This window comes from Gouania willdenowi, chromosome 2 (genome assembly GCF_900634775.1).
Source record: "Gouania willdenowi chromosome 2, fGouWil2.1, whole genome shotgun sequence".
In the NCBI taxonomy this organism is placed as follows: domain Eukaryota; kingdom Metazoa; phylum Chordata; class Actinopteri; order Blenniiformes; family Gobiesocidae; genus Gouania; species Gouania willdenowi.
This window is the reverse complement of record NC_041045.1, coordinates 2,748,861-2,759,729: the sequence shown is the minus strand read 5'-3', so window position 1 is coordinate 2,759,729 and position 10,869 is coordinate 2,748,861. Positions and strand designations below refer to the sequence as shown.

The 10,869-nt window shown below is 36.5% G+C and overlaps 1 long non-coding RNA gene across 1 annotated transcript in view; it reads left to right on the top strand.

Moving 5' to 3' along the window:
* The window catches only part of LOC114473713 (uncharacterized), a 39,985-nt gene that overhangs the window by 599 nt on the left and 28,517 nt on the right, over positions 1-10,869 (top strand). The window lies entirely within an intron of this gene.

Sequence of the window (10,869 nt, the reverse complement as noted above, 5' to 3'; positions counted from 1 at the left end):
GTACTTCCGGTCTGTCTTTTCAAAATACACGAAGAAACAGAAACGACAACATTCTTATTAACTTGTAAATACATTTATGCTGTTTGGAGTGATCTGCTTGAAATGTCAAAATGACCAAATGTATTACATATCAATTAACAAAATCCCCCATATTTAAGATTTGCACAGAAAATGTAATGATGCAACTCCTAAATGTTCTGTCCAGTTAAAAACGGTTCACAATAACTCACTTTGAATTTTCAAATATAAAAATAAATAAATTAAATTAAATAAATAAAAAAAACTTATCTGAAATGTATCCCATTATTTAAAGTGTCAAAATATCATGTGGTGCGATTGTCCAGACACGTTTCAAAAAAAGATTTTTAAGATATCTCTATATCTATTGAAAATGTATTTTCTGTACTATTTGGCACAAAGTGCTTTGCAGTCCTGTATAAGAATATATATATATATTTCTAGGGTAATGTCCAATGATGTTCATCTCATAAAGAAAAGAAAAAAAAAGAGTGCATAAAAAAGAAACAAGCTATAATATTTCTGATAGTTATTCATTTATTACATTTATTTGAATTTGTAACTGGACACTAGAAAAAGTCGCTCAATTTTTAAAATGTGTTCTTCAAGCAAAACAAGCAAGTATTGATTACAGATTTTATCTATAATAACTTTCCGGTGTCTACGAGTCTTTCTTTCATATAAAAAGTCTGTTTGCCACCAGAGAAATGGCTGCATCAGCCGCTCCACTGATGGCTAAACCTACGCAATGCTTCGACAACTTCAAGATCTTGATGTTTTTTTTTTGTTTTTTTTTTGCTTTGTGTGAAATACTAGTAGAAAGATCAAGTGCTTAGACAGTGAGCAAAGAAACCAAACATATGAAACCTACTAGTTGCCAAAGATGGCAGAAAAATAAGTCCAGATTGGATGATGTCACTATGTGGGTGTTAGTCGTTTGAATATGTTTCAAGGTCACTCGTCCATTCTTGTTCCGCATTGTTTAGCCTCCATTCAGAAGGCTAAATTCTCAACACGCAGCTATTTGAACAGAAGATGTGGAACAGTACGGGGCACATTTTAATCAAACTTTCACACCCCAGATTAAATTGTGCTATTGTTTTATGAACACGTTAGCATTGCAAACTTGGGTCGCAGCTATTAGCTCTCTTCCTGCGTGTGTAATCCCTGTTTTTGTGACTGCAGGAAAGGACATTAAGGGTTTGTATGTAGAGTGCGGATCGGGCTGCATCTTTTTGTCCGAGCCCAACCCAAACCCGACAGAGCGATAACCAAATCCGACAGGCGTTAAGTTTTATATCCGAGCCCGACTTGAACTTGTCAGTTAAATTTTTTTTTTTTTTTTCCTTATACAAAGGACATATTTACGTTTGTTAATATAAGCAGGCTTTCCACTAAAAGAAACAACTGTTAATGTTAACAGCACAGATCAGTGTGTGGGGCAAAAAGTGAACATCAAACACAAACAGACGTGCAGTGCGTGCAAGAGACCCAGTAGATCTATTTACATGATCCTTTTTTTAAAGATAAAGATAATCCATGTTTTTGTGCAGAAAAAGGATTGCATCAACGGAGGCTTCCAGGCTCTGCTCTGCTCAATGGTTCTGCCCGCGGGTATACCGTCAGACTTTGGTCGGGTATCCATCCTCTATTTGTATGTTTTTGGATTTTTTTTTACGTCGTTTTGTATAGTTGCCTGTCTTTTTTGGATATATTTGGTGTTGTTATGTGCATTTTTTGTGTGATTTTGTGTATTTCTGTTGTCAATTTGTACATTTATGTCATTTTCTGTGTTACTGTTGGAATTTTGGAGTCTCATTGTGTATTTTTGCAGTTTTTGTTGCAAAATTTTCAGTCATTTTTGTATGTTTTTTGGTTGTTTCATCATTTTGTAAGTTATTATCTTACTTTCTGTGTTTTTGTTTGTTTTCAAAGTCAGTTTTTGTTTTTTTTTCTGCTCACTTGTATATGTTTCTGTTGTTGTGTTGTCTTAGGTGTTTTCAGAGTAGTTTGGTATCTTCTACATGCTGACATGAACGATTATAATGTGGCCCTCAGATCAAATACGATCAAATTTTTTGTGGCCCTTGCTGTAATAGAAGTTTCCCATTTCTGATATGGTAATCTGAGACACAGACCACAGTATGACTGCTAATTCAATGAGCAAATGTGAAGAATCATTGCTGAGGATCCCTTGATGATGATGAGTAATCACTAGAGTGAGAAAGTTTTCTGTGACACAAACTCAAAAAACTAAAACAGCAACCACAGGGTTAGCCAATGAAAGGCTAAGGCGCTACTTCTTCTGGAAGTTACACCAAACGTCAGTCACAATCTCCTCACGATGTGTCTGCTGACCCAGATGAACTCTCTTTCTCTGAGGGCCATTAAATCTTAACGACTCACCCACTGGTGACCATGAGTATCGTCAGAACTGAAGCACAGTTGGCAGGAGATGACCATACGCTGTAATGATGAGCTTCCCATCTGAGCCGACCCATGTGTGAATGCGTTCACTCAAGTGCCTCCAGCTTATTTCAAATATTAACCACAGTGACCAAAAATGATCCTGCTGGCATATTTCTTGCACTGGATGAGTGCAATTCTTCCTCTAGGTGTGTTTGAGTGTGCTTCCATCATCATTATCTGTCTCATGAAAGCTTCTTCCATCTGTTGAAGTCACTATTACTGTAATGTGGGTATCCAGCTGTGTAATGTGTCTTTGGAAAGTGCATTGCTCTTCTCAACCTTTTCTCTTCCTGTTATATCCCTTCCAGGTTTCACAAGATGGTGCATTAGTAGGCAGGGAGATATTGTTTAACCAGCATGTTTCAAGAACGTTTAGGCTAATCAAGAGTGTACTAAGTCAGCTATTCAATTAAATTCAAGTCAATTCAACTTTATTTTTTATAGTGAAAATACAACAAAAGTCATCTCAAAGTGCTATCAAAATATAAAATTTGTAATAAAAAGGGAAAAACCCAACATATCCACATGAACAAGCATCAGCGACAGTGGGAAGAATCGACTCCCTTTTAACAGGAAGAAATCTCCAACAGAAGCAGGTTCAGAAGTGGCAGCCATCTGCGTTGACTGGTTGGGGTTAGTGGACAGAAGGACCAACAGAACAGGATAGAGAGACAGAACATCAAGATGTTCCAGGCTAGTTGAGCCGTGAACCACAGACCAGGAACTGCCAGATCCAGCTTCAAGACACCTGAAACAGAAAAGAGAGAGAAGGGCGAGGAGAAGGCACAGACTGCAGAAAAACATGATACAGTATTAGCAGGTCTGCCTGCATGGTTTATAGCTTTGTTCCTAGTGGTTAGGTTAACGCTATTATACGGCGTAGTATAATTCTTTTTTTAGCTCGTTAGAAAGGCGAATCTCTTCCCGTAGATTGGTAATTACCTTATTGGCGTTTCGTAAAAAAATGTCTATTGCTGATGGTGGCTGAGCAGCGGCATCTCCATGGTCTGTAGATGCGGCCATTACAGACGTCTATTAGCGTTTTTGTGACATTAGCTTCCCTGTAAGAGGTAACTGCTTACAAGTGACTTAGCTAGAGTAAAACATATTGATGAGATTAGCATGTTGAAGGGATAAGGTATTGTTCAAAGTTGTTTCATTAACCAAGACTATTAGCTTTGGCTGGTGATTGAGCAAGCAACGTGCTAATTTGGTGGGGAGCAGTGTTGCAAACTTCTTAGCATGAGAAGTCACTGTAGTTTGTTCAGGAAATCCCAAGATCCCATAATGGCTGTTCAGAGCCATTGATGGGGAGACTTTCAGCGTAAGTAGGCTACACTACCTGTAGTTTCATTAATTATATTGTGATAGAACTAGCAATTAAAATTCACGACAGGTACCCTTTAAAGGCGGCTAACGAAAGAGTACCTGTACACCAGAAAATGTTGCTTCATGGAAACAAACATGCCCTATTGTAGTCTCACAGGTACGCAAACAAAAATTACAAAGCCATTTCAAAAGCCTAATTAAAAAGAGGTACCGCATGTGACACCTTGGCTTGTTGACAATAAATTGTGGCAAAAAAATGTCAGAAATGTGTAACGTACAAGCTCAGGTAATGTTTCTCTACAGCAGCCTATCTCACACTCATACCATGGATACGTTGTTGAATGCCCCTGGACATTTCCATGGTTGGCAGGAGTTATGGTTTCCTTGCCGAGCTTTGCCCAAATCATTTATCCCCTTGGCTTCAGAGTGATTCAAAGTGATTCAGCATAGCGAAACATTTAATTCATCAAAACCCACAAAGACAAACACAAAGCTCCATAGGGGGTGAGGACTCAGGGTTTTGTGATGATTATGTTGCCAAACTGTCTCCAATTGTCATGATTGCTATTTTTAATCAACTTTTTAAATCTGCTAATGAGTTGCTCGATATTTCCCACGTGTCCCAACAGGTGCAGTCATAAATAATGGTGTTTTACACTTTAACTGTCAATGGTCATGAGACCTTTATGACTAATTAGGGTTTATTTCTTAATCATCACGTGAGTCTTTCAGGATTTCCAGCTCACTGAGTGGAAAAATGACACACATTGAAATAATTAAATCTTGCAAATAGAAAGTGATCATTTATTAATTACCACTCTGGATTATCATTTTATTTTCGGAGACTTCCCCCTCATGTGCTTCCATTAGCTAATTAGGGTTTCATTTTGCATCCTCTTGTAACTTCACTGACACTTTACGCACAACCAGTAATTCCACATCAAGTGCCTCATTACTGCTCACTGATGCCTAATTATGCATGTCGAGTTTGAGGATTACAGTCGGATATGTATCTCAAGACGCGTTCTATAACACGGAGGGTGACGATTACAAGTTTGCAAATGGGTGCACGAACAACCAGGAAATCTCTCTTTGAATGTTATTGGAATTTCAACTTTATTCTTTGTGTTGACAAAATAAATTTGATGCCAATGTTGAATTTTTTGGCTATAATTGTATGCATTTAACCATAAAAACAAAAACAAAAAAAGTGCACATATACACCGAATGTAAAGACAATGGTCGTTTTTGAAGAAGCAGTGGTTTTGAATTTAAAAGAAGAGTTACCTCTATCAATAGAATTAATGCTTATTGATATAGTTATTCAATAGACAGGGTTACCATTTGCAATTAAAGGTCATGGTAACCAAATTTATCTCTAGGTGCCCTTTTTAGATTGCCTTACGAAGTAAATTGTGTGGCTGTTCTTAGTATTTAAAGTGTTTTATACCAAAACTAACACAATCCCAAATTTCAGTTACCACCACTGTATTTATACAAGTGGGTAGAAAACGTCTGCAAACTTGCCATCATTCAAATCAACCAAATGCAAGTCTGACAGGGAGTTTCCTCTCGCAAACAAGCACGATTGCGATGCTTTCAATAGCCTGTGGTTGATCTTCTACAAAGCAAAGCGATGTTTCCTGGCTCGCGTATTTCACCCATCATCAGACGAGGCAGTACGGATCCACAAGGACAGCGAAAAAGACACTTTTGATGTTTCCAAACTGGCATGGCCTCAAGGTTTCTCAAGCATTCTCTTTATCCATCTGCTTCAATTTGTTTCCCTAGCAATGCTGGCAGAGAGTAAATAACAGACATCATCGAATAGAATTTCCTGCTTCTGTAAAGAGAAATGTAAACGTTTTTAGGGTCTGGATTGTTTTTGTTGTTGTCGGATGCCTTCAGGCAACAATAATTAACAACAAATATAAGTTGAATGACGAGTTCATTTATATTCACATTAGCTGACATTGCAGTTTGTGAGACAGTCAGGATAACTTGCTAGTATCACACTCCCATTTCCTGCCAACTAGATACGTGTCCACGCCAACCAATGAGACCACTGAGAGATCTACTTCCGGTCAATCCATGCATAACATATGAGAGATTATGAAAGGTGGTGCCAAATCTTCATTTTCCTTTTGGCCAAATTAGGTCATTTTATTTCTGGTAGCATAGTCGAGGCATTGATTTGTTTTTTAAAGTCATTCTGTATAAAATATCTCAGTGATTGGTCTAACAACTCTTTCGTCTTCTAAATACCGTTATCCCCTACATAGAGTCAATGACCTTTATTTCCAAATTTCATTTCAGAGTTTACCAATTTCTGTTTCATTTCTGGCTCAGTTTACATATTTCAATTTGGTTTTCCCTCCATCGTATTTACATAATTAGGTGTCATTACTGGCAACTAAACTTCCTGAAATTGTTCCAAACATGGTTAATATTGAATAATTGAGATAACTTCATAAATGCGCTGAAAGCATGCGCTAGAATTCAGAGTTTTACGACCAGCTGTTTGCTACACTTGTTAGGCATTAGGCCACCAGTATAATTGTGAAAAATATCATGGAAATGTGGGGAGTCTGTCTCACAGTTATTTCCATTTCAGGAGGTTAATGCATATAATGACTGCATTGTATTTATTTTAAAATAAAATATACATGTCTGTATACATGTCTCTAATCTTTTGTGTTTTTGTTCTTTTGTGTATATTTTTGTTGTAATTTAGTGTATTAATATCGTTATTTGGTGGATTTCTGTTGTTGTTTTGTATACATTTGAAGTCATTTTGTGTATTTTTATGATCATTTTGTTTGATTTTGGAGTCATTTTCCCTAATTACCACTACATATTTTCCCCCCAACCTTAATTCATTTATTAGTCAGTCTGTCTGTTTAATTTTAACCAAATAGAGACCGTCTCTCAAAGAGTCCAGTAAATGTTGGAAGGGATCTCGTTCAATATACTGGATTCTGGATCCATTTGAAAACAAATATAAATTCCTATTTTCAGCTCTTTGAGCTTGTTATACAGCGCCTCCTGCTGGTGACTTTGCATCTTTAACGTGTGAATGATCATTGTACCAATCTAAGGATCACTGAATTTGATAACCGTCATTATCTGGAAAAGAGGATGTTTGGCACTAGGTGGAGGTTTACGCTTTGTGAGCGCTCTTGTTTTGTGTGTTTTTGTTGTTGATTTAATTGTTTTTGGAGTGTTTTTTCATTGTAGTCTTGTATGCTTTTCTTGTTTTGTGTGTTTTTGGACTCATTTTGTAATTTTCCTCTCATTATGTGTGGAGTCATATTGTAATATAATGTCTTTCTATACATTTTTCAGATATTTTATTATTTGTTCAATTATATATTATTAGTAGTCGTCTTGTTTGTTTTTGTGCATTTCTGCTGTTGTTTTTTGTATTGTTTGTTTGTTGAGTCATTTTGTGCATCTAACCAGGCAATGATATCTCATTGAAGTTTCGTTGGTCAGGATATGGTTTTAAAGCCGTTGAGAGATTTCCACCTATATGTGCGAGTTCATCACTGTCTGGTTGTGTCACTTGCTGAACTCCGTGATTACAGTTGTTGTGTTAAAGACAGTGTGAACACACGCCTCCACGCTTCCCTGCCTTCACACAAAAGGAGCTTTCTGTCCTTTCTGAGGAGCACCTCGCACTCTCCCTGCTTTTCTTTCAGTAACACAATCATGGCCAGGCCATCTTCTAGGCGGTGCACCTGATGTTTAATGAATCGGCCCTGTTGGTTTTCAACAGGGCTGACACGGAGCGTGCTCTGCAGAGCGTAGCCACCACCAACCTTCTCTCCACACGAGCGTCTCTGATAAGCTCTGAGGGTTTGAGAGGAAAATCTGTCTCCCTTTCTTTATCAATCTGGAACAGAGCTGTTTTTGTGCCATTATTCTGCTCTCCAACAGACAAGGTGGGGAGAACTCAGGACGGCGTGAAAGACATATTGTGCAGGGCACCTGTTTGCTGAGATAAAGCGGTCCTGAAGCACAAAGGTCAAAGGCACGTGTGAACAGGATAAATGAGTGTGTCATTGGCACATGCTGCTCTGTGAAACATCCAAGGACCATGTGTAATTCCATCTCCTTATCACAGAGCTGTTTAGTGTTCAATGAGGAACCTTTCCTGTGGCACAAACACTTTGATTCAACACATAATGGGAATTTAATACGTCAAATATGTTTCAGGGTCTGAATCATTTCATACTATCAGTATTTAGTTGAGAAAAAATGTAAAGTTAATTGCTATCTCGGTCGGATAAGGGTGTTAAACCAACATCATGTCAGGGGAAAAGAGCTATTAATTTCATCACCTTGATTTAGCTTTTTGTAGCATTCACAGCAGGGTTGGGGTCAAATACCTTTTTTTAATTAAAATTACATCTTCACTTATCCATGTTTAATTAAATTACGGTGATTTTTTTTTCCAATTACAATTAGAATGATTAAAGATGCAAGCGGCGTTGTAGGGTCTAAAGAAGTGGCCTGGGTTGATAACCCAAGGTCGGGTATCTCAATGTTGGGTATTAGGGATTGGTCTGAGCGAATATGAGATATTGCATTTAAAATGCTTCAACATTAGCATTAGCATAACAATAGCATTAGCCTAGCATTAGCATTAACCTGACATTAACATTGGCTAACAATAGCTTAGCATTAGCATAAACCTAGCATTACCATTAGCCTAGCAATAGCATTGACCTAGCATTAGCATTGAGTTACCGTTAGCATTAGCCTATAATTACAATTATTGAAACAGGGCTAAAATAATTGTTAGAGGACCGGAGGGGCTTGATTCAAAACCACTTTTGGGAAAATGTACACACAGATAATACATTGAAAAATATTTTTATCACATACATGTGATTATTTTTGTAGAGAAATATATTATTCATACATTTTTGCAGTTATTTTTGTTTATTTGTTCATTGGATCCCCATTAGCTTCCACCGTGGTAGTTGCTAGTCTTCCTCGGGTCCATAAAAATAAATAAATAAATCAAGATTATGGTACATATAAGAACAGAAAAAATGAAAGACAGTTAAAAAAATATACAGAAACATTACATAAAAAGGTACATCAAGACACATTTTCAGTACACCAAAAAAATACATGATATATACTTTAAGACTGGTAAAAAAATATGATGATAATGATTTTTAAAATATGCGTAAAGTTGACATGTCTTTCTGGTCCCTAGGCTATTTGTTCCATCCTATAATTTCAGGATGGTCTGTGTGTGTGTGTGTGTGTGTGTGTGTGTGTGTGTGTGTGTAGCACATATCTCCCCGATGCGGTGTGAGTTCGACCTGAAACTTGGTCAACGGGTTCCAAATACCCCAAGTGTGTGTATCTGTTATTTTGGAGTAATTTGGTCATTTCAAAATGTTTATTTTAATTTTATTTCACTTCTGGACGGCCCCGAAATGAAACCTACAGTATATAAAAATATGAAAATGACTCAATATACACACAACTAAATATTTGTACAAAAAATACACTAAAATGACAACAGAAATGCACAAAACTACACCAAAAAAAAAACAACAAAACAAAAAATACACAAAAGGACTCCAGAATCACACTACAATGGCAACAAAAAAACAATAATTATATAAAAAAAATGCACAAAAAGACAACAGACAGATAAAAAAAATACACATAATGACTCCAAAAAACATACATTACAGAAAAATACACCAAATGAAAAAAATATAAAAATGTTCTAAAAAAAAAAAAAACAACACATTTATCATGCTCATGTCCCATAGAATTAAACCAGGGAAATTGCACACGCTATTTTACTTTGCACCTGCAAATATACCCCTTTATAATGCTACACAGTATGTTATTAATATGCCCATAATTGACAACTCTACTTAAGCTCCCACTATATGAAAACATACTTCCGACGGGCACTGTACTAGTAAGTTAAAAGCTCTAAAAACAGACATTTCTAAATGGTTGGTATTAGGACGATTGGTCCTGGAGTTTGGAGTTTGAAGCAAGTCGAGTATTGCACCAGTGGATATGATGGGAGTATTTTATTTTTTTTCTTGAAATAATTTTGGTTGGCCAGTTAAAATAATCTTCTTTATAAATATTATTAAATTATAATGCATTTTAGTTTCAATGAGGAGCTATGATAAGGGTAACTTGAAACCTACTTAAATCCGATTTAGTTGTTGTGTGCAGATTACTGAACAGATTACTGTTGATTCCTTATTGTGTTTACATGCAAACAGCTATCGAGACACAGTATGTTCCCAATTTCATAAATTATTTTGCTGAGTTAATCAAGCCACAGATTTTCCAATCCCAGTTTAGCTAACCATTTTACACGCATTTAAAAATCCATTGGACTAAGGCGTTTATTTGGTTTTCTCAAGCTGTATAATCACACTGACTGACTTTTACCGATGTAACGTAGCATCAAAATATGATGGCAAGAGTTGTATATTCTTAAGACGAGTTAATGGTTCAGTACTCGACTGAAAGAAAATACTAAATGTTCTCAAAACCCCCAGCAGTAAAACGCTGAAACTGAACTTTTTACAGAATATTTTTCCCTCCATTTTGTGTCTATCTCTAATATGTGATAACCTCCTGTCTGCTTTGGCAGGACGAGCATATATGTTAATACATTACTCTAATCTTGCTTGTAAAATAATTACTTAAGGTGCTAAAGAATAGGGTTTTAGGCTAACTCTGAGTTCTGGGTCTTTGGGAGCACTGCAATACTAACAGAGCCGAATAGATAATGTCATCTACTTTAATTCAAAGTGAAACATGTCCCGTCTAATTCTAAAACTTAGCATTGCATGCTAATCTGTTTTGAGAGGATTTCAGACTATTGCAATGTGCAAAGTGAACTATGACCATGCTAGCCTTGAATTAATTTGTGCGTTTAGTATGGAATCAAGATAGTATCATAATGAATGAACTCTTGCAGGGTTTTTCACGAATGCACATGCTTTGTTTCTCAGTTATATTTCAAATTCACAAATGCACACAATCTGTTTC